General features: G+C 43.6%; 1 protein-coding gene across 1 annotated transcript in view; it reads left to right on the top strand.

The window, feature by feature from the left end:
- The window catches only part of LOC126236100 (sialin), a 415633-nt gene that overhangs the window by 134255 nt on the left and 255534 nt on the right, over positions 1-25844 (top strand). The window contains exon 2 of the mRNA XM_049945170.1: positions 15190-15245. The gene's annotated coding sequence lies outside the window, so the exon portion shown is untranslated. The remainder of the gene's footprint in view (positions 1-15189; positions 15246-25844) is intronic.

Below are 25844 nucleotides of genomic sequence, written 5' to 3'. Positions count from 1 at the left end.
GTAGTTTACTACTCGGGGCCGATTTTTCGTGCGCCACCCTGTACAACTGAAACAATATTGTAGGAGTTATCGTATTCTCTTTACAAAATGTGACACCAGGCACTCGATTATGGAGCGCGGGCTTCATTCGGTTGTAAGTCGGCCTGCCTTCTTTTACCTTGGATCAAAAGAAGACGGCAATGTGCCGTGCCGACGTCCTTTGCATGTGTAATAACAATAAAATCTTGCTCTTTTACAAGTATTTCTTCTGCTGTTTATCGAAATAGTGAAGTAAGCTGATACGCCGTTTTGTTACCTGAAAGGATGTATGTATTACATACCACATACTTTTTATGTAATTCACGTAATTATAAAATACATTTCAATTACCGGTCACGGGCGCTGAATAGAATACGAAAAGAACCAGAAGTTGAGAGTTCGAAGAAGGTGTCAAATAGAACTAGAATGGGCGTGCGAAGCGAACGAAACGAGCAACAACAACTCGATACTGAACTATGAGCAGTCGGCAGTGGAAGTGCGATGAGTGGCCACGCGAAGTGCGAGTCCGGCCGGGAGAGACCGAGACCGAGACAGACGGGAACGGGACCGAGGCTGGAACGAGACCGGCCGACGTGCCGTTGCGGGAAGGAGACCGACCGTTACCCGTTCCCGGGAACTATAGGTAGGAAGCTGCTACCGAAGTGAACTATGAAAGACCGTTCCTTAGAATTCGTTCCTCGCTCGTTCCGTTCATCTTGGTGAGCCGTTAGTTCGCAAACGACCCATCTCTAATGCTTATGTTTCAACCCTACATAGCTGAACCAATATCGGCACTCACGGCAAGTCATGACACTAACACTTCTAACAACGCAGATCCTGCAGCGCACAGTCTGAACATCATTCCTATAAAGCTGGGTACCCATACGGTTAACGTTTTTGAATCTACGTTGTGTCAGGTAGCGAAAGTTTAATTATGACCACATACTCTTCCCATAGCCTGACAACATTTACGGTGTACGAAAATCCCAACGGAATAACGATATACTGCAGTTTTAATTAATATGGACATCGAGGCGTGAGAATACCACATTAAAAGGAAGGCAGGTATTGAACGTCCCGTGAGCATTGAGACCGTCGGAGGCTCAGCAAAAGGTCAAACTGTATAAGGACGACGAAGAAAACGGGCGTACGATTTTCAATGGACCCATCCGGACATTTGTCTTAGGTTATTAAGGGAAAAACTCAATGAGGGAGGCCAGTTGGGGATTCGAGCCTCCTCCTCTCGGCTATCAGTCCACTGCGCTGTACTAATTACCAACATGAATGCTAAGACATAAAAAGGTCATAATAAGGGAAGGGTTGAGAAGCCATAATTGACAGATAATCTAAAATTGATGTTACGTATGATGTGATGATCGGCAGCCTTATGAAATATTACTTTAAATTATTCTCTGAACGCGAATTTTATGACATCAGCTGGAATGACTGTGGACGTATTACTCCATGTGACAAATGAAAATTTATGCCGGACTACGTCTCGAACTCGGATTTTTCGCTTATCGCGATCGGTAGACTTAACCATTTCGGCTATTCGTGTACGTTCTCTGGCACCATCATCCATTCCATAAGACTATAATATAGGGAAGTGGACAGCTAAATATGGGAAGTTGGATGGGGCCGGGGAGCGTGCACTGATAACCGGAATGGTTGAGGCTGACGCTGGCGATAAGCGGGAAATCGAGGTTCGAGCCCCGGTCCGGTACAAATCTTCACATGTCACGACTGGGTAATATATCTGTGGCGTCGTCCGAAGGACGATATTAAAGTTGGTACTTCATGACGGAACCAAAAGTAAGGACAGTCGCTGCCTGACGCAGCAACGAATGAGAGACGTCGGCGTAGACGCACCCTCAAGAAGTAACATACGCCGCCGCTGCCGGAAGATTACTTACGTCAGAGTGCAGCGCCGCTCACTCACTCTGCAGTCATCGCTTACAGTGACAGCATCGTCTTAGCTCATCAGAATCGGCTGCGACCTAACAGAACTATAGTGAGAACTGTATACAAAAGTTTATAGTAAATTGTACCTTGGGAGGAGATATCATTCTGTATTTTGTCAAGTGATGACAGTCATAAGAGCTCAAAAATTGTTCAAATGGCTCTGAGCACTATGGGACTTAACTTCTGAGGTCATCAGTCCCCTAGAACCTAGAACTACTTAAACCTAACTAACCTAAGGACATCACACACACCCATGCCCGAGGCAGGATTCGAACCTGTGACCGTAGCGGTCGCGCGGTTCCAGTCTGTAGGGCCTAGAACAGTTTGTCACTCATGTGGATATGGACTGTTTGCAAGTTAAGTATTTAATATTGTTCAGATAATAATAGTGATCTAATATGTTCGTGTTTTGCAGTACCTGCTTGACCTACTGCAGCTGTAAATCGAGACTTGCTACAACACTCCACAATGTCGACGAGGATGTCGCTAATATTTTTTTGTCTGTCACTACAACATCTACACCCATTGCAGCTGATGTCACGAAATTCGCATTCCGTAAATAATTTGGAATGAAATCTATGTCGTACATTTCACAAAATTTTGCATAGATAATGTTGTAGCTGGTCGCGGTGGCGAGCGGTTCTAAGCGCTTCAGTCCGGAACCGCGTGACTGCTACGGTCGCAGGTTCGAATCCTGACCCGGGCATGGATGTGTGTGATGTCCTTAGGTTATTTAGATTTAAGTAGTTCTAAGTTCTAGGGGACTGATGACCTCAGATGTTGTCCTATAGTGCTCAGAGCCATTTGAACCATTTTTTGATAATGTTGTGTACAATTTCATACACAATGGTAGGAGAGGTGGGCCAGAGAGAGGTGCAGCAATTGTCGTCGTAGGAAAGCTGGACATAAGCAAGAATTACCAGCGAACAAGTTACCGTAGTAGACAGAAGATTTACTTAACTAGTATTGTTCCAAACATATGAAGACCCATTACAAATAAAGCAGCGAGAGTCCAGCTAATACAACAGCAACGAGGACGAGCCGGTTTGAACTAAAGCACAAAAGATGGTGTCGGAGCGACGACTGGGTGGTGCGCGTGTGTAGCATCACATAGTTACGTGGCTCTGAATGTGAATGGGGTGTGTGGCTGCCGCCGGCGGTTCTACATCGGGGCATCAGAGGGTGCTCGAAGTACGGAGCCGCTGTAGATGTGGCTCAGCAGGTGCGCTCCATTGGGTCCACCAGATCTCGCGCGACCACTACCAGCGTCTGACGGAAACTTGTGTTGCCGTTGCTAACATTATGAAACCCGTAGTTTGGTATCGATTCGTGATACAATGCACTTTCAGGGCAGAAACTGTGTGAACAGGGTGCATCGCAGTTAATAAATAAAACTGACACAAATGAAAAATTAGATAATAGAAGAAATAACGTTCCAGCAAATACAGGCCAGCTATGGAGCTGTTGCCGAGAGAATTGTGAATTTTGTTGTCATGAACCAGCACTGAGTTCAGTTTCAAAAATTATTCCAGCTAGCAGAAATGCATCTCAAATGTGTAAACTTTTCTATTATGTCCACGTCTCAGTGGGCTCATACATCACTTACAGGCTACATTAACAATAAATACAGCACATAACATTTTACAATTAAGTGTACTAACGTTCCTTACAGATGAGGGGTTCCATGCGCCACGCTCGCGTTTGGATTCAATAGTGTACTCGACTCTGCAGTGCATAACGAATTCTTTGAAACATCCCTGGATGGTCTCGTATTCTTGACAAAGTCTACAGTTCTTCACCCGTACCAGCGGTAGTGCTGTGCACTTCACTTTTGAGGTTGACACCCAGACAGGAAAATTCAGGAGGAGATCTTCGAGCTGAAGATACAGATCCTGCTCGACTTTGGGATATATTGACGTACTAGATATCATCTAATCAACAGCGACGTCAACCGGTGTCTCATCTTGCATGTGCAACATTCTGCAACCATGGGCCACTGCTGAAGTTTGAGATAACTTAGATCGAAGAATTAATCTAAAAATTTACACATCGCACATTTTCGCAAGAACAATTGTTCATGCTGAAACCAGTGGCGGCTCTAAATCATACATTGGACGTTTCAGGGTGTGAACAAAAATATGGAAACACCAAAAACATAACTCAATACCATCATTAACACGATGTGTAAAACACGTTGGCCAACGTGCAAACTTGGCAGTTGTAACACCGGTTCCCGTCAGATCACCTAAGTTAAGCGCTGTCGGGCTGGGCTAGCACTTGGATGGGTGACGATCCGGTCTGCATAGCGCTGTTGGCTTGTGAGGCAAACTGAGGAGCTGCTTGACTGAGAAGTAGCGGCTCCGGTCTCGGAAACTGACATACATCTACATCTACTGACATACATACACCATACGGTGCATGGCGGAGGGTATCTCGTACCACAACTAGCATCTTCTCTCCCTGTTCCAGTCCCAAACAGAACGAGAGAAAAATGACTGACTATATGTCTCTGTACGAGCTCTAATCTCTCTTATCTTATCTTTGTGGTCTTTCCGCGAAATGTAAGTTGGCTGCAGTAAAATTGTACTGCCGTCAGCCTCAAATGCTGGTTCTCTAAATTTCCTCAGTAGCGATTCACGAAAAGAACGCTTCTTTTTCTCTAGAGACTCCCACCCGAGTTCCTGAAGCATTTCCGTAACACTCGCGTGATGATCAAAACTACCAGTTACAAATCTAGCAGCCCGCCTCTGAATTGCTTCTATGTCCTCCCTCAATCCGACCTGATAGGGATCCCAAACGCTCGAGCAGTACTCAAGAATAGGTCGTATTAGTGTTTTATAAGCGGTCTCCTTTACAGATGAACCACATCTTCCCAAAATTCTACCAATGAACCGAAGACGACTATCCGCCTTCCCCACAACTGCCATTACATGCTTGTCCCACCTCATATGGCTCTGCAGTGTTACGCCCAAATATTTAATCGACGTGACTGATTTTCATCCATTGCTCCGTAGTCCAGGTTTTATGATTTCGGCACCACGTTTTCCTGTTACTGGCATTTGCATCACTAATTTGTGGTTTCGTAATGCCAGCTCTCCCTGCAATTCCCTGCTTATTGAGCTCACTTCGTGTTGTTTTGATACTGACAGGGTTCGCGAGTGCGAATGTATTTCTGCAGCGACTTCTGCAGCTGTCGTCCCCTTACTCTGTCATAATCCTCTTCATGACTGTCAGTCACGATCGCTCAACACAGACTTGCGTCATCTTTGTGGCATAGCAAAAGACGGTTCTCCGCTTTCCCTTTATACCACACGAACATTCGATGTGGTGCTCCTTGAAACATCAAGTATTTCTGTTACCTTGGTTATAGAAGCACCCGTCATACGAGCACCAACAATTTGCTCATGTTTGAGCTCACTTAGCTCCGACATAACGCACTCACAATTACGCAAAACAATGTTCTGACCACGACTGGCTCTTGCAACATATTGAAGACATTGCTCAGGTACCGTTCGTGGTCAAATACAACAACGGAACCAGCAAGCTTGGCTAGCATCTGCAATTATGTTTAAGGATCCATTTCTCGCGGTGTTTGCCTATGTTTGTTCAACCCCTGTACTTCGCAAGTGGCTCATTTGTTTCTGTTATCACTTGCATCAGTTGTCGCTGTTAATTACAAAACACCCTGTAAGCAGTTATATTAATGCAATTACGGATTCTTAGGGAAACGAAAGAAAGAAAGAAAGAAAGAAAGATCTAGCGTTGTCACTTCGCCTGTTTACGAATAACACCTAGTAAGATGTCAAGCTTAACATCCATTCCTGACAGACGGTTCGCTTTCAACTGTATTCGACGCCTTCAGTCAAAACAGTGTCGCGGAAAGTTTTGGTTTGTGAGGCAGGATGTTAGTACACAGTCCGATGGCCGAGCCAAGGGCGCTTCTAACACTCCTTCCTTCGTTGGCGATTCTCGGGATGTCGTTAGTTTTGTTACCGAAGTTAGTACTTCCTTCCTCATAGACTAGCGACGACGGAAAACGTGCAGTAACCTTCGCTACAGAATTGGGCCGGTGATTTTTCATGCATAATTCCGTAATATTCTGCACTGACAACTGAAATAAATCAGTTCTCGATAAACAATGTCGGAAATCTTCGGTATTAAATGTTTTGATCACTGGCCAAGTAAATGCTTTACTTTCAAAGTTTTCTACGTTTATGCATCTCGCCTTTAGCATTCAATGATATTTTGTTGAAAAGTAAATGCAGAATGACAGTTGTGCCGACTGAAGCCTCTTGTGGCTTGGCCCTCTCAGGTAATGATGCGGGTGACATAAAGGATGGTTATATGAGAGCGTGCAAAAAGTAACGCCTACGAATTTTTTATTCTGTTCTTAACATGCGTTGAGGTATTACATATCACGCATATTAATCACTGACCATCCCCGCTTCGCTGACGCAAGTTGCAACCCTCTGCCGTTAGGGGGCTGCGCATTGTACATGTAACTTGGGGGTGTGCAACTTAACTATGTCGGTGCGTGACAGACCCCAAGAAAACTGAAAGCATTAATTCAAAGAGTTCGTCCACACATGGAGCACCTTCTGCTTCAGCATGACAATGCCACACGATACACGAGCGTTGCGACATCTGCAACAATCCGACACGTTCGGGTTCGCTGCCATCGATCATCCGCCAAACAGTCCCGACTTGGCTCCATTCGATTTTCACCTGTTTCGAAAACTTAAGGAACATATTCGAGGACTTCACCTTGATGGTGATGAAGCGGTGCAACCACATGTGATGTTGTGGCCCCATCAACCATGTCAAACATTCTACTATGACGGTGCAGGAAACTGCTCTCGTGTTGGGAAAAATGTGTTCATCGTCGGAGTGACTCGTTGTTAAATAAATGTGTAGACATGAAAAATAAAGATGTAGAATGTTAATAACATTTGTTTTATTTAAATAGCTTTAAGAGTTTTCAAATAAAAAACTTGGAAGCATTACTTTTCAGCAAGTCCTCGTAATTACACTTTCGCTACTTGAGCCTGTGTAGACGGAAAACTGTTGACCAACTTTATACGAATAATGATCAGACTGTGCGCTTCAGGGCTAAGGTTGTCAGTAGTGTTAGTGTCATAACTTGCCTTAGGTACGACGTAGAACTGAAACACAAGCATCAGTGTGCATAGAGTTGCAGGCAATCAATATGGCTCTGGACAGGGCGAGCAGGGCTTTACACGTAAAGCTATTTTATCGAAACAACAGCAGTACTGCTGCTATTCTTCGCGAGTGTCGATGATTAAAGAAATACGAAGATGTCCTCTTTTCGCACTGGTGTTGAAGAAAATGTTTCGGGAATTCGAATTAACTGGCGGTTTGGGTATTGCTCCTGAGAGAGATCGACGACCAATTGCGCCGCAAATTGTTGAAGAAGTTACTGTTGCTATGGCTGAGAATGTGCGGTCTTCGAGTATTGCACGAAGTGTGACAAGACAGTGTGTCACGAAAACTTACAGATGGAAAAAATTGGTCACTGAGGGTTCAGTTATGTGTATAGACAGTTCATCTATCACAAAAATCGAAAATCTCGATATTTTTGCCTATTATCGATACCGATATTGGCAAGACATCGGTCCCGTTAATTCCAAGACACAACTAGTCCGGACATATAAAAAGAAGCGAGCAGCGGACTTCAGTTTATATATGTCAGAAGAATAGATTTAATAATTTGTTTTACTTACTAAACGTGACTAAAACTTACATGTTATTTTTGCATCTAATAATGTTTTTCTCGTATGCTTTTGACGGATGAACAATGCAATGTCAATTCTAGTGGAAAAAAGATATTTTTATGTCATAAAACTAAACAATTTTCTTACTTTTTGCCAAATTTAATGACTCTAGGTCAACGGGACGTGCACTTTAGGTTTTGATGAGTGAGTTTGCGCGTATTAAAATATGTGTTATAGATGGTCGTGTCTTTTAATCGCATTGACTTAGAAGCTTAAATGTTTTACACCGCCACGGGATCGTAGACCTTAGTATGTGACATAAAGCTGAGATTGACACGTCTGCCCCTTCCTGAGCAAAATGCTTCTTAACAATCGTACAGACAGACAGGAAGAGAGATGGACAACAAAGCGATCCCATAACGGTTCCGTTTTTCGGATTTGGGTACGAAATCCTTAAAGTACATAAACTGTTTATTATTTCAAAAGAAATTGGCACAATTATGAATACATTTATCCCATTGTAAGACAATATGGTCAATGCCTTCATGGGAAAATGTTCGCGGTTGCTTACAGAACCGTGATTGTACCCAGGCGCTCACCTTTCGTACGAAGCAGATCGACGGCCGCAGATGTCTTTCACCAGGACTCCAAAACTAAGCAAATTGCATGGAGAGAGACCGTGACTGTATGAAGGATGTGTAAGGGCTTCCCAGCGAAACTTCGGCAGCGTAGTCGAAATAACTTTGGCAACACGTGTTTGGGTGTTACCCTACAGCAGAATTATGCTGTCCGTTAACGTTATTGGGCGTTTGGACTTGACGGAGCGGTTCACTTTCTGCAAAGCGTCCACGCACCGCTGTGCGTTAATTGTGGCGCTGTGTTCCAGAATGTGGATGAGCAGCTGACCCATGCAGTCGAAAATAGGATCGTTATCACTTTCTCGGAGCTGGTGAACACGGCTTAGGATGTTTTTTTCTTTTGAAATGAATTCACGTGCTGCTATTAGTGGCTCTGAAGCTTGCTGTCCGGCTCCGAATGACGACACCGTGTTTCATCCACAGCGACAATATGGAACATTGTGGTACCGCTCCAGGTGGTGCAGTGATGTCGACATCTGTTCAACTTCTGCTCCTACGTCAGGCTGTGGGGAACCCGCTGCGCACAGATTTTCAAGACCTCCAGATGGCGAATGTCTTCCACCGTCCGCCCCCTGTCATTTCCGACAGCGGCATCTACAGCAGCAATGGCAGAAGGAGTGATGACGCGATGCGCCTGTCCTGCCCGGCTGCTGTCTTTTAATCAGACCTGACCTTCTCCAAATCGTTTATTCCATGCATACATACTGAGTTCGCCATACACAGCAGACATTTGGGTATGAATTTCGCTACCTGCACTCCTTCCGTAGCCAGAAACCGCACTACACCTCGTTCTTCGTCTATCCCGGCATCCACAGTGAAGTCGGACGCGCACACGACTGGCTGACCTCACGTCAAGCACGTCTAACAGACAAATGGCACAGCAGTGAAAGTTCTCCCTGTTCCTCCCTGATTCCCAATAGAGGGTACTACCATATACAAAAGTACCTGCGTTACCAAAGTCCACGCCGTGCTCGTTATATAGCCCGTCTCGTTTTCATCTGGCTGCCCCTTACACGTTTTTTCGTACCACATTGTACAAGGGCCGGCCGATGTGGCCGAGCGGTTCTAGGCACTTCAGTCTGGAACCGCGCGACCGCTACGGTCGCAGGATCGAATCCTGCCTCGGGCATGGATGTGTGTGATGTCCTTAGGTTAGTTAGGTTTAAGTAGTTCTAACAAGGGAACCTCCCCATCGCTCCCCCCTCAGATTTAGTTATAAGTTGGCACAGTGGATAGGCCTTGAAAAACTGAACACAGATCAATCGAGAAAACAGGAAGAAGTTGTGTGGAACTATGAAAAAATAAGCACAATAAACAATCTGAGTAGTCCATGCGCAACATATGCAACATCAAGGAGATAGTGAGATCTGGAGAGCGTTGTCCCGTGGTCAGCGTGAGCAGCTGTAGAACGAGAGGTCCTTGGTTCAAGTCTTCCTTGGAGTGAAAATTTTATTTTCTTTATTTTCCCATAGTTATGATCTGTCCGTTCGTTCATTGACGTCTCTGTTCACTGTAATAAGTTTAGTGTCTGTGTTTTGCGACCGCACCGCAAAACCGTGCGATTAGTAGACGAAAGGACGTGCCTCTTCAATGGGAACCGAAAACATTTGATCGCAAGGTCATAGGTCAACCGATTCCTCCACAGGAAAACACGTCTGATATATTCTATACGACACAGGTGACGGCATGTGCGTCACATGACAGGAATTTGTTGTCGACCCACCTAACCTGTACACTTGGCGAATGGGTAAAAAGATTCTTCTACCTTGACCGATTTAGGTTTTCTTGTGAATGTGATAATCACTCCCAAAAAAGTGATGAAAACATAAAGAGTTTGTGACATAAACTGTAAATAAAAAATTAAAAGTTTTCACTCGAGGGAAGACTTGAACCAAGGACCTCTCGTCCCGCAGCTGCTCACGCTAACCACGGGACCACCACTCTCCAGAGCTCACTATTACCTTATTGTTGCATATGTTGCGCATGGACTACCCAGTTTGTATATTTTGCTTATTTTTTCATAGTTCCACACAACTTCTTCCTGTTTTCTCGATTGATCTGTGTTCAGTTTTCAAGGCCTATCCACTGTGCCAACTTATAATTAAATCTGAGGGGGGTGCGATGGGGAGGTTCCCTTGTAAGTTCTAGGGGGACTGGTGACCTCAGATGTTAAGTCCCACAGTGCTCAGAGCCATTTAAATCATTTGAACTGTACAAGGGCAATAAGTAAAATTTCTTTATTTTCTGAACTAGTTGGTGAAGCAGTTTTAATGTCCAACAATTTAGTTCCTTTCTAAAGCGAGCAATCCTTTTTGTTTCGGTCAGACCTCGCATATGATTTATTTATCGTGTTTCATTGTGACAAGGCACAGAACTTCCTTATCAAAGTTCCTGTCACCACTAGCCTCCGTCTGTGAATTTGTTTATGCTGTTGACTCTGGTCCACCTTGAGATGTGTTTTCGCCCGATGATGCTCTTGGCGTATGTATCGAGACCGCCGGCGCAGTCGTAAACAGCTTACCGCCCTGCTTAACGCCAGCCTGTTTGTTCGTCGCCTGTGCCAGATTTGTTGCAAGTGCTAAAAGCGACGTTTACGTCCGGGTACGTAATGTATTTGCTGTGACGTCTGCCAGCGTCACATGTGCACTGGTGGCTCAATATGATTGTGGTCAGGTGACCTGAGGAACCACAGGAGTACTCTCACACCCGTAGAGATTTCCTTCAACCATTGCGATACGACTCAGAAGCGACGGGTTGATGCATTGTCTGCGGGGTTTTGTAGGAGACCAAAGAGATGCACTTGACTGAGCAGTAGTTATCTGTAACATTCTCCTGTGAGAGACGATGGGATACGTACGTACTTGCTCCGTTTAATTCCACGTTAACATCCCCCACCCGAGTTACCTTCGTCACATGCTTGAACACTGTCCAATTGGCAAGCGATGAGCATCACCTCATGTGGTTTTAGACGTCGCATACCCCACCATCGACGGGTACAAAAGTGTTCCAAGAATCACTTATCCTTCAAACTTTTCCCTTGCATAGAGATTTGTTGTTCTTATACGCGAGCTATCGAATTCGCAGTGCCCATGTACAACAATTTCTAAATTCCTCACATACCCTTCCAAAAATTTGTGTCATTTCACCCCCAACCATAGTATTTCCTACATGAATTCTGCAAACTGGGGTTAGTAATACAGTTTCCTTTAATATTTAACGGACACCGTGCTCCATGGGTAGTGTCTTTGACTACTAATCAAAACGCCCCGGGTCTCACATTCGATTTCAGCCACTGCTTAAATACGGAAAACAATTAGCAAGGGGGGCCGAAGACTTCCGGTATAAGCCCTTATCAAAGAGAGCGGATGAGCGGCTGGAGATTCAGGGCACCCTCTTACGCTTGGAGTGGGAACGCGGAAGAGTCAGCAATGATCAACGGTATGAGGATTCAAAAGACAAAGGAAACCATTGTGTTAAGGACAAATAAAGTGAATCCAAAGAATATGTGTAAACTGGAAAGAGTATCATAATCCATCCATTAGAAAAATATTTCGGATTAGTACCCCATTTCGATTTCCTAGAGGGGATTGCCATGGGGAAGGTGACCACAAGAAAAAAACACTTGAATGCCGTCGTGAGGGTCACATTATATGAGTCGGTGCGTGGAATTTCAGAAGTTTGGACGTGGTAGTGAAGCTAGAAAATCTGAAAAGAGAAATGCAAAGGAGCAGTCAGTGAAGTGACATGGAAAGAAGGTAAGCATTTCTGTCCTGATGTATAGCAGGTAATATCAACAGCAACAGAAAATAGAACAACCATTTGCTGTGCATAAGTGTCTGGGAATCCGCGGCTTGATTTTGGTACCCAGAAACCACATTTTTGGAGTGTTTCTCAATAACAGATAAAGATTTTTGAAAACGGTATATCGCACTTCTAGATAAATGCCTAGAAAACATGCTGTTAAAATTTTAGCAGTTTTCAGTAGTCATTTATTCGGTTATCCACTGCTGACGACGAAGAAACGGTGAAAAACGCTTTTCTCGGTTTTTCGCTGGCACCCTCTATGAACTAAATAGTGCCGCCATACACCCCTTAAAGATCACCGCAAACTATATCTAATGCAAAAAGAAAACACCCGATTTGCTTCATTTGCCTGAGCTGGAGGAAGTTTGTAATATTCAAACTTTGCCGGCCGCTGTGGCCGAGCGGTTCTAGGCACTTCAGTCCGAAACCACGCTGCTGCTACGGTCGCAGGTTCGAATCCTGCCTCGGGCATGGATGTGTGCGATTTCCTTAGGTTAGTTAGGTTTAAGTAGATCTAAGTCTAGGGGACTGATGACCACAGCAGTTGAGTCCCATAGTGCTCAGAGCCATTTGAACGAAGTAAACTAAGTGAAGAATTCTGTCACATTGGAAGCTAAATTGCGCAGGGAATACGAAAGACGCATACTAGCACAGGCAAAGAGGACACACTTCGCCAAAAAAAGTTTAACAGTATCCTCATTTGAGGAGGAAATTTCTGAGGTTTTACGTTTGGAGTGCTACATAAGAGTGATGTGAATCATAGACTAAGAAAACCAGAAAAGAAGAGAATCGAAGCGGTTGAGATGAGGCTCTATAGAATTATAGGGAACTCACTGTAGTAGTTGTGTGTCGATGGAAAGATTGGAATAAAATGGAAAGAGATGGGGAATGGCATACAGGACTGACGACTTAAAAAAGAAACGGTTTCATAGCGATTTCACTGATGTTTGTCGATAGTACCAATATGAATGCAATAACATACAACTAGCGAGGTAATCTTAGAAATGTTGATGTTACTAGAAGGGATGAAGCGCTAGAAGCTGCGGGAATTAAGAATGGCACGTTAGGCAGACATCACTAATTGGAAGCGGGGGCTATCCGATATTTCCGACCATAAAGATGGATAATGCTTAACCCGAATCTAGAAGCTATTTACGTTATTGCGTTGTGGAAGGTTGGGAGATCAGTTAAATTCGCTTCAGTTTTGCGCAAACTGAAAAAGTCGCAGATACATTGCTGTTCCTAGAACAGGAGGCCACTGGGAAATTGGATTAGTTTCTTTTTAAAAAAAAGATAAGATTTTGGAAAAGTAAGGGAATGCGTTATGCGAAATACGAGTAGAGAGCACGGCGGTCTAGCACATATAGATAAAGTTGGACTAAAACAGTGGAAATCCGGACGTCGTAGAACACGGTTTGTAGCTGGGGAAAACTGCCGATGGACCGATCCTAGACGAACTCAACTACCAATAAATCTACTTGGCTCCATGCGCCAAAGAAAAGATTTCCAAAAATATGCAAGGAATCCCATTCGTTCCGTGTACACAGTCGCGATTCCGAACCCGTTGCGGTTTATGTATGACCCGTAGTCAGACACCATGGTACGTCAGCCAACAGCAGTAAGAAAGACAGGAAAATATATACTTACTTGTATGTCGTAAGCTTTGCAGAGTGTGTTTATTTTATGTGGCTATTTCTGCATTTTGTTTGTGGGATAAGGATCTTACCTGACATTTATCTAAATGGCGATTGTCTCAAGTGTTTAATCATTTCGGTGTTCTAGGAAGAAACACTTAAACTTGCCAGAGATACGTTAATGTTGAGAGCCTGTAATGAGAACTTTATCAATCAATAGTGACGAATCGCTACTGATTTCTTGTCCGCATGTAGTTTTCCAAGTACTCTCTCCCTCTCTCTCTTTCGCTCTCTCTCTCTCTCTCTCTCTCTCTCTCTCTCTCTCTCTCTCTCTCTCCCTCCTTCTTGTTGACATGAAGCATAACTCGGATAGTGGCACATTGAGAAAAGTGGAAGATAAGATAAGGTCACGCTGTTGGTATTTTAGTGCCAGGCGGAAGTTATGGGCGCGAAGAATGCAGGTCAGCATAAGGCCAGCTCAGATTCTCATCTCTAGCTCCATTTTAGAATTTTAATCCAGAAGCACGCAGTACACACTACTAAAAGTATGAATGATGTCTTTTAAAAATTAAGAGAGAACTTTTGACTCTTAATACTTCTCATGTCCTGTAGGAAGCCATTACTTTACGGCCGGCCGGAGTGGCCGAGCGGTTCTAGGCGCTACAGTCTGGAACCGCGCGACCGCTACGGTCGCAGGTTCGAATCCTGCCTCGGGCATGGATGTGTGTGATGTCCTTAGGTTAGTTAGGTTTAAGTAGTTCTAAGTTCTAGGGGACTGATGACCTTAGAAGTTAAGTCCCATAGTGCTCAGAGCCATTTGAACCATTACTTTACGAAATTTCTTTCTTTTTAGGTTTACTGAGAATATTTCTTTTCAGTTCTCGAATCTTTTTAGACCACCTTAAACGGCTCCACTTAAAAAATGGTAGCTTAGAACGTAGTTTCGTTGCCACGGAATTTGGTCTTTAGGTAATGAAAAGAAGAATCCTGGCATTCTTACATTCGACGGAGAGAAACTGAATGGTCCTGTGAGAATATTTGTACGTCTGTTGTGAGCAAAATATTGAAGCCAGTATGAGAGTAAATGTGTGGCGTTCGCTGTATCAAATACATTGTGTAAATATGCAGTTGAATCGATGATGTGACAGATATGAATGGGGATAATTGTTTTGTAAATTGCATGTAGAAAACGATAACCGCTGCACGCACTCACTGACATTTCGTTGCCATCTAATCATAGAAATACAAATTTTCTGATACTTAAGCGTCTACTACATGCCTAAATTTTCCATCGTTAGTGGTATAAAGAAGTCCATTAGTTGAATAGTATTTAGCAATAATTGTGAACATTATCTCCTGCTGATAACACAAAATTAACAAAGCTTTTTATTTGAATTTCAGTTCGTTTGCGGTCGCTGAGGAGCAAGAGGCGCTACGTTTAACACCAGTGGAGAAAGGTAGGTCTTCCAGTCTCCTTCTGCGTTACCTTAAAACGAAAAGTTCATACTGCGTTTCACATACGCAGCAGTAATCAGTGTGGTGAGGAATATAAATAAGACCCCACACTCTTTACAGGAATCAAGAATCTCAGTTACCTATGTACGAAAGAACTGACAAAGAATGGTGGCAGAAATTGAAAATTCTCTTAAGCATCAGTACATGATTGTTGTTTTAAGGTTTATGAGGTGTTAGTTTCAGTTTAAGCATTTGTAAGATCAAGTAATGCCAAGGTAGAACACAACCAACCACAAGCAATTTTAAGAAACTTTATGTTATTGCTGTGATTGGTATCGGACCATTATGCCTATGTTCTTATGCCTACACTTGTTTCAGCACAGTGCCAGAATCGTCAGGAGCATGTAGTCTGCTACTGAAGTTTGTTCTAGTGAACGATTTTTTCCCCTTTTTGCCCTTACAAATTTCTGTGAGGAAGAAGAAAGCTTAAATGTAAATAGCATGCACATATTACACAATGAACAGAGGTACACTAACAAAATGGGAAGAAAAAATATGTGAGAACGAATGTTTGGGTCCGTCCCGTCTTTACGGCATGCTCCGATGGCCAAGTTGGTCAATGTGACTATTCGAGATGAACAGCAGATCAGAGTTACAGTCCCAGACTTGTACAAATATTCACTTGTCGTGGCATTACATTGCTGCCTTCGGATTCCGTAACAGTACTTCTCTGATATTATTTCGTGTTACAGAATTTCACTGATTTTATCCCCGTTTATTCCATTAATTTCGTTTCTGTGAATCTAATACAGCAGAGGTAAAACGATTGTATATCTTCTTTTGCTAGTTCAAATGTTCAAATGTGTGTGAAATCTTATGGGACTTAACTGCTAAGGTCATCAGTCCCTAAGCTTACACACTACTTAACCTAAGTTATCCTAAGGACAAACACAAACACCCAAGCCCGAGGGAGGACACGAACATCCGCCGGGACCAGCAGCACAGTCCATGACTGCAGCGCCTGAGACCGCTCGGCTAATGCCGCGCGGACTTTTGCTAGTAACTGAAACAGTTTCCGCTTCAATATACAGGGTGAACCAGAACTCCACCTACAGATTTTCAGAGGTTACTCAAGGGCATCTTCTGAGTATTTCGATATCAGAGACCCACCGTCTCGGGCGGCTCGTTACAGAGTTATTGTGTTTCGTTTGGTTTCTTGCCCCAATTAGTTTTGTATCTGTACTGCAGTGAAAATAGTGTACGTTAGTGCAAATGTCGTTTCTAGCATTTGTAGACTTAGAGAAAGCTTTTGACAATGTTGACTGGAATACTCTCTTTCACATTCTAAAGGTGGCAGGAGTAAAATACAGGGAGCGAAAGGCTATTTACAATTTGTACAGAAACCAGATGGCAGTTATAAGAGTCGAGGGGCATGAAAGGGAAGCAGTGGTTGGGAAGGGAGTGAGACAGGGTTGTAGCCTCTCCCCGATGTTATTCAATCTGTATATTGAGCAAGCAGTAAAGGAAACAAAAGAAAAATTCGGAGTAGGTATTAAAATTCATGGAGAAGAAGTAAAAACTTTGAGGTTCGCCGATGACATTGTAATTCTGTCAGAGACAGCAAAGGACTTGGAAGAGCAGTTGAACGGAATGGACAGTGTCTTGAAAGGAGGATATAAGATGAACATCAACAAAAGCGAAATGAGGATAATGGAATGTAGTCAAATTAAATCGGGTGATGCTGAGGGAATTAGATTAGGAAATGAGACACTTAAAGTAGTAAAGGAGTTTTGCTATTTAGGGAGTAAAATAACTGATGATGGTCGAAGTAGAGAGGATATAAAATGTAGACTGGCAATGGCAAGGAAATCGTTTCTGAAGAAGAGAAATTTGTTAACATCGAGTATAGATTTAAGTGTAAGGAAATTATTTGTATGGAGTGTAGCCATGTATGGAAGTGAAACATGGACGATAACTAGTATGGACAAGAAGAGAATAGAAGCTATCGAAATGTGGTGCTACAGAAGAATGCTGAAGATAAAGTGGGTAGATCACGTAACTAATGAGGAGGTATTGAAAATGATTGGGGAGAAGAGAAGTTTGTGGCACAACTTGACTAGAAGAAGGGATCGGTTGGTAGGACATGTTTTGAGGCATCAAGGGATCACAAATTTAGCATTTGAGGGCAGCGTGGAGGGTAAAAATCGTAGAGGGAGACCAAGAGATGAATACACTAAGCAGATTCAGAAGGATGTAGGTTGCAGTAGGTACTGGGAGATGAAGAAGCTTGCACAGGATAGAGTAGCATGGAGAGCTGCATCAAACCAGTCTGAGGACTGAAGACCACAACACAACACACAGTGCAAATGTGAACTGCATGCGCTATATGTCTTGTTTCCATTCTCCCAGGGTGTCTGCTGTTGATAACAGTAGTAGCCATTTTATTCTTCGCCTTCAAGGTAGTATTCAGTGCTGCTCTGTTGTGTCTTGCATTTGTTTGTCCGACATTGTTAGTTGTACGTTAGCTGTACTATACAGCTGTACAGGTGGGTTTACTGAAGAAGAACTGACGGAGGAGCAGCTCGTGTATGGTCTCGATAAATGCAACGGAACAGTGGCACAGCGTATCACAGAAACAAGGCTAATTGCGGTAACAAACATAATAAACAATAGTGACATTATTACTCTCTAGCGGGTCTTGGGTCCCTTATACCAAAATACTCAGTCGTTATCCCTGAAGTAGGTGAAGCTCTGGTTCACCCTGTATACCTACCAGTTAGAGGCAGTTAGATCTGACGACAAACGGTCCTGACGTTTTTGATTAAGCTGACATAGAGGAATAATATTTTGAGGAATCAGCCTCAGTTGCACAAATTTTCTGGTCTTTACCAGGCTTCGGCTAAGTTAATCTAGCCTTCTTCAGAAGCATAAAATTACTATAACATGCCAGAGTAAGGCACAATCAACATTAAAATTAATACCATGTCGAATAAAACTACTTAACGCACGAGTTGCTATGTGCTCAGTGTAATTCCGCGTGCAACAGTGAGTGCCAGCGTTAGTTGCCGCTGCCAATCGACCGCCTGGTGAAGAGACGCTGGGGCTGGACTTCAGCTAAGTAATTTTACTCGACATGGTACCACGATACTATAGGTTTTAATTTTAATGTTGAATGTGCCTTACTCTGGCATGTTATAGTAATTTTATGCTTCTGAAGAAGGCTAGATTAATTTAGCCAAAACCTGGTAAAGACCAGAAAATTTGTGCGACTAAGGCTGATTCCTCAAAATATTAGTCTATCACAGTTGCTGACGGGGCTGAAATATGCTAAAAATTCTGACAAAGAGGAGGTACGAGTAACCACGACGCTGATAAACCAGTAACTGCAAGCAATGAAAGGAAAGTTTAGAAATGTCGGAAAACATTTCTCACTAGCAAAAGCAACTGGAAAGAGAATGCTGATTACTTGAGCAGCAAGCATCAAACATCCATGTCTGGAAATGATGACGTGGAGAGTGAGTGCCAGACATTCACTAGTATTATACAACGCATATTAAATACGGGGGTGGGGTTATGGAAACACGAAAAATGCAAGTCATTACCATGCCTAACACTGTGCAGGAAAACGGGTGGATTTCAAAACAGCTTCCAGCAGTATCGGAATGGATAAATGTAGGTCATGTATTGTTTTCAGGGACTCTTACGCCATTCTTCCTGCAAAATAATGGCAACTTCAGGCAACAGTCACGGAGGTGGATAGCGATCACGCACTCGTCTCTCCAAAGTAGACCACAGACGCTCAACAGTACTGAGATCTGGTGACTGTTGTGGCCAGGAGAGATGCGACAGCTCATCCTCGTGCTCATAAAACCAGTCCTGAACGATGCGCGCCGTCTGAACAACGGCCCTGTCGCTTTAGAATACAGTAACAACATTCCGGAACAAACATCATCATATGGAATGGATCTCATCAGCAAAAATGGTCTGATAATCCTCGGTAGTAACGCGATCTTGCAGAGTAATCATGGGGCTCATGAAATACCACGACTACCCAAATCATCACCGAACCCCTGCCATGTTTCATTCTTGGGACGTAAACTCGGCCAGAAATTGGAAAGAGTGTGAAGCAAGACTGATCCGACCAAATGAGTTTCCCATTACTCCACAGACCGAGTTATATAGCTTTAGCACCACGTTTTCTTGGTACGGGCATTTGCAACACTGATGGAGTTCTAGTTCGGCCTGTGATTCCCCGTTCATGGTGCTTCCTTCCCGTTGTTTTAGTACTGACGGGAACTTTTGCATCTCTCGCTCTCTTATTTATTGTCACAATCCTCTTCAATGACCGTCTGTCACGATCGCTCAACACACACTTTCGTCCGCGTTGTGACTTAACGGACGACGTTTTTCCGCTTTCCCTGTGCGCGTACAAGTCTTCAATACTATACCAATTGAAATACCAAATACTTTGGCTACCTTGATTATGGAAGTACGTACCATATGAACACCAATAATTCCCACGTTCGAATTTACTTAACTCCCACATAATGCACTCACAACTGCACAGAGCACTATTCGGACCGCGACTGACACCAGCAACGTATTGAGGATATTGCACAGGTTCCACTCGTGCTCCAACTCAATAGCGCAACTTGCAAGCTTGGCTAGCATCTATTTATGTTCAAGCACGCGTTTTCGCGGTGTTTCTATACTTTTTGACAGTCCCTGTAGCTACGGGCTGAAGTATGCTGTGAGTGATGGTGTCCTTGACAGAAGACTACTACGAAAGCAACGAGAGCTTCAGCACAGATTGCAACAAAGGATAAGCCTTGTTGACAAACGCTGAGGCTTTCGACATAGCTCCGCATTGTTGCGTACCGAGCAGATTACAAGGTTATGGATAACGTAGGAGTCTCCGTGAAGCTGTTCGCGCCCAGTGTTATTGGGCAGAGGAAAGTATCGAACACCTGAACGTGATCAACGGTGGATTCAAGGATTGCAACTTGACCCTCGACACAAATAAATGTGACATAATGGACATAAATTGGTAGGAAGATCAGTTACTGTTCGATTACACTATCGGTGACAAATCACTGGAAACAGTAATACCCGTAATGATCTAGTGGTGCTCATCCGGAGCGACCACGTAAGATTAGCTATAGGAAAACCACATGCCGGGCTGGGATTCATTACCGACGGAGGTGGCGTCGTGGTTAGCACGCTGGACTCACATTCGGGAGGACTACGGTTTAAATTCACATCCGGTCGTCCACATTTAGAATTTCCGTAATTTCCTTGAATCGCTTAAGACAAATGCTAGGTTCGTTAATTTGAAAATAACATTGCCGATTCCCTTTCCTGTTCTTCCTTAATCCAAGGTTTTGCTGCGTCTCTAATTACCTTGTTGTCGAAGGGATATTACACTCTAATCTACTTCGCTTCCGGAAATTATTGGAAGAATCATAAGTAAAAGTAATTCACCCTAGCAATTACTGAATATCGTTCGGCGATGTGGTACCCTCGCCGGGAAGGAATGTAGGTCCAAAGAAGAGTGGCGCGTTTCGTCACCGGTTCGTTTAATTAGCGAGAGAGCGTTGCGGTTACGGAGGCGCTCTTCATACTGCAGCTGTAGGAGGGACGTTCAGCATCATAGGAGCTTACTTTGAGGCCAAGAGACGTCCTGCCACATATGTCATGAAATGACCATAAAGAAGAAAATCAGAGAATCTGGAGCTGCTTGCCGACTTGTTCTTTCCATTTGCAGTTCGAAAATGGAGCAGGAGTGACGTGGGATTTAGCCGGCTGGAGTGGCCGAGCGGTTCTAGGCGTTTCAGTCTGGAATCGCGCGACCGCTACGGTCGCAGGTTCGAATCCTGCCTCAGGCATGGATGTGTGTGATGTCCTTAGGTTAGGTTTAAGTAGTTCTAAGTCTAGGGGACTGATGACCTCCGATGTAAAGTCCCATAGTGCTTAGAGCCATTTGAGCCATTTGTTTTTCGGAACAAATACCGAACATAAACATTTACAGTCAATGATCGGTTCAGGTGGACCAGAGGAGACTATCCATTCCATGTAAACACGGCCCAAGCCATTGTGGAGCCACCACCAGTTCGTACAGTTCCTTGTTGACAATTTGGGTCCGTGGCTTCGCAAGGTCCGCTCCACACTTCAACCCTACTTCTACCTCTTACTAACTGAAATCGTCGTCTGCTGGCATAGCTCATTACCGCCAAATTTCGCCACACTGTACTAATGGTTATATTTGTCGTAAGTGCCATATTGATTTCTGTGATTATTTCACGCAGTGTTGTTTGTATGTTAACACTGACAGCTCTATGCTGCTCTCTGTCGTTAAGTGAAGGGCATCGACAACTGCGCTGTCCGTGGTGGAAGGTAACGTCTTATATATGGTATTCGCAGCATGTTATTGTCACTGTGGATCTGGGATATTTAATTCCCTAACGATTTCCGGAATGGAATGTCGCATGCGTCTAGCTCCAATTACCATCCCGCTTTCAAAGCCTGTTGATTCCCGTCGTGCGGTCACAGTCACGTCGGAAACCTTGTCAGATGGATCACCCGAGTACAAGTGACAGCTCCGCCAATGCACCGCCCTTTTATACGAGGGTTGTTTTTTAAGTAAGGGCCGTTCCCGCGTATAGTCCCGTAGTTCGCGCGGACGCCGCAACAAGCCACCGCGCCACTTGCCGGCATCCTTCCCGTTCACACTGATGCAAGTTGCCTCTCTGTAGCTGACGTGTACGCATCGCTGTGCTACTTTATAATGTTTACGGTTATTGAATCGCCCGCCGCGTGTGAGATACGGTCAGTGATACGTTTTTTGACCGCGAGAAGCCTATCAGCTGCAGAAATTCATCGTCAGTTAACAGAAATTTATGGCTTGATTGCAATGAGTGAAGGTAAAGTCCGTCAATGGGTTAGAGAGTTTAAAAATGGCCTTCAAAACGTCCATGACGAAGAACGCTCTGGCCGGCCCTTTGTGATCACTGATGATTTGGTGGCTGCAGTCGAAAAAAAGATTCGTGAGGACAGAAGATTCACAATTTCCACTCTTTCTTTGGAATTTCCACAAGTTTCAAGATCGGTTTTGTACAAATTGTGTCTGAAAACCTAAACTTTAAGAAACTGTGTTCTCGGTGGGTACCCAGACTCCTCACAGAGGACCACAAAGGGAAGAGATTTGCCACTTCATTGGACTTTTTGATTCGTTACGAGGAAGAAGGGGATGACATGTTGAGTCAAATTGTCACTGGAGATGAAACATGGGTATCCCATATCACTCCCGAAAGCAAGCGACAATCGATGGAATGGCGACACACAACCTCACCCGTCAAGGTCAAAGCCAAACAGACGCTGTCAAAGCGCAAGATTATGGCAACTGTGTTCTGGGACCGGCGCGGTGTTTTGCTAGTGGACTTTATGCCACGAGGAACGACAATCAACTCAGATGCCTACTGTGCAACTCTAAAGAAGCTCCGCAGAGCAATTCAAAACAGAAGGCGGGGCATGCCGACAAAAGGAGTTTTGCTCCTGCACGATAACGCTAGGCCTCACACCTCTCAAAAGACTCGGGATTTGATTGATTCTTTTGGCTGGGAAGTTTTGGACCATGCACCGTACAGCCCCGACTTTGCTCCTAGCGATTTTCACCTTCCGGTACCTGAAACACCATCTTGGCGGGCAGCGCTTCAATGACGACGATGAAGTGAAAGCGGCCATGAACTCTTAGCTGTCGGAGCAGGCGGCCGAATTCTTTGAAGAGGGAATTAAAAACTAAGTTGTACGGTATGACAAGTGCTTAAATAAACAAGGCAACTATGTAGAAAAATAGGTAAGAGTGTGTAGAATCAGAAAATAAAAGTTTTTTTACAAAAGTATTTGTATCTGTTTTTAAAAATAAAAACAGCCCTTACTTAAAAAACAACCCTCGTACCTTGTATAGCCGATACTACCGCCATCTGCATATGTGTATATCTCTAACCCATGATTGTCACCTCACTGTGTAACCACGGCTCCAATAATGATGAGAAAATCAGCTACGCATTCATTTATCGATAAGAATATATATCAACAACATTTTAACAAGCCATCCCAACTCAAAAGCAATACTAATGTGCATAGCTTCAGCACTAGGAGAAAGGCAGATCTTCGCTACTTTGGTACAGAAAGCGGCGAATTATGCTGCCACAAAAATCTTTGGTCACTTACCAAATAGCATCAAAAGTCTGACAGGTAGCTAACCAACATTTAAAAACAAATTAAAAGAATTTTGGAATGATAACTTCTTCTACTCAATAGATGAATTTTTAGGTATAAATAAGTAATCTTCCAAAAAGCCTTGAATTATACCGTGTAAAGAAACATAGACATGTTCCACATCAATATGAAGGGTGGTATTCATGATCTATGGAACAAGTATTCATCTAATCTAATCTCTGCAACTATGCAGTTTCTACACGGTGTAATTATAAGCAATGCACAGAGCTCTGAAGCACGTACAGCATCAACTTTTCGGAAATACTCTCCTGTGGAGTGCCTCATTACTTTGATGGCGGCTGGAAAACAAAGTTATCTGTTCGTCGCCGCCGTTCACAGGACCCTTCATGGTATTGTTCTGTGCCCGTAGCCATGTGGGCATCACGGATAAGTGGTGGCACATTGGCTAAATATGCCTCCATAATGGACTTGCTGCCACTATAAATCTCAGACGCCGTATCTCACAAAAATTAGAAGAACAGTGGCTGATTAACATGCGACCAACAAACTTCGATCGAAAAAAGCTTTCATCACGAAGTGGAGAACGTCGCTTCGCTACTGTCGAAGAGAAGTTATAGTTCTATGTCGCGCGCGCGCGCACACACACACACACATCTGCTCAGTGCATCTGCAGAAATTACTCTGACGTCCGCCGCATCTTAGACTCACTTGACCTGCGGCGTACATCACATGTTGATGGTCATTGCCAGATATTCTAGCTGGCGATGGAACGATACGGGCCTGCGTTTTAATCTTCCTGCGGGAAGGTGGGTACCAGACTTCTCCAACGTCACCCCCTGAGTCAGCTATTAAGGGGAGCCGGAGGTGCCTATACTGCCCATGTTAAAATCACTAAGTTTGAGGAACATTTATGAATAAACTACCAAATAGAAAAATTTGAATTTTTTTAACATATAGAGTGGTTTAGTATTGCAGTTATGACAGAGGGATTTTGGAATATCTTTTCTAGTTTCCTTCCAATTATTTTTATTATTATTGACCCAATTTTTTTTACAAATAATTGCTTTATAATCAAACTGAAATGAAACTACTGAACATATTGCCAAATGGCTGTGTTACAATGTAAGTTTGACCACTAGGTGTGCTGTATAAAAATTTCATCTCTCTAGCTTGAGTAGATTTTGAGAAAATGTTCCTTATATTCGAAAAATTCTAATTTACGGGAAATGGCTATCAAAGTTTCTCAATACATTCCTGCACTATAGGATGGATTATCAGGGTCTTCTTCTTCATCCTCCAAAAGCTTCCGCTTCTGTCTTCTTTTCTAGCCTGTTGTTCCATCATACTTCATATGCCTTTCTCTTCTTTCTGCTCCTCTTATCCTTTCTCTGTCAACATTTCTTAGTGCTCGTACAGTGTTCACCCCACCTGTAAATCCTAATGCCTTCAGAACTTCACACTTCACACTGTTCCCTTGGTTGTAGGTTGCTATTGCATCATAAATGCCAAAGTGCAGTGTTTTTATGCCTACAAACACCCTTTTAGGAATCACTTTCCAAATCAAATTGTTTACGCTCTCATTAGGATTCTGGATCTTTCCGTGTAGACATTTGTGTAACAATTCTGGCTGTGCTAAGTCATGAAAAATTGGTTTCATTGTTCCCTCCTGATTCTTGTACATATCGCATATTACCCGCTTTACACAAGAAGTATAATACTACCAAAAACAGGCGCAACACTGAACTAATTCGAAACGGTAGACAGCAAAGAGACGATGTTCCGCGCTCTTATTCATTGTAGTATCGCAACTTGGTATTAGTGTTAATTTTCTTTTCCCTACGTTCTTCCTCTTCTTATATACACAGTTACTAAAACGTGGCATCGTAACCAGAACAAAAGTGTACGACAATATTAAATGGAGCAAGATGTTCGAAATTCTGAGGAAAATAGGAGTAAGCTGTAAGGAAATACGGGTAATATTTGTCACAGAAAAGAACGTAGCCAACCCTTGCACACTCGCTGTATGAGTAACATAAGGCGCTGTATGCGTAACAGGCCGAGAAAATCCCAAGCAGTTCGCCAGGAAGTCACGAGAGGGTGTTAGATGCATTCAGCGGCCGCCCATTTCCTCTGCAGGCGTGGGGGAAAATGGTAATAACTCCACTTCTAGGGCGAGTAGAACAATAATTCAAAGTTTACATTAAAGAGGAATGTTCCAATTAATTTTCGGTAGCAAAAAAAAAAATCGTAATTTTTTGGATTTGACCACCTCCGGCTTCCCTTAAAATGAGTGATTTCAAACATGGTAATTAGTCGGGAGTTGGCCGATGGAGGCAGCCTCATGACTGCAAAGTTGCTTCGAT

This window comes from Schistocerca nitens, chromosome 2 (assembly GCF_023898315.1).
Source record: "Schistocerca nitens isolate TAMUIC-IGC-003100 chromosome 2, iqSchNite1.1, whole genome shotgun sequence".
Taxonomy (NCBI): Eukaryota; Metazoa; Arthropoda; class Insecta; order Orthoptera; family Acrididae; genus Schistocerca; species Schistocerca nitens.
This window is presented reverse-complemented; position numbering and strand designations above follow the sequence as displayed.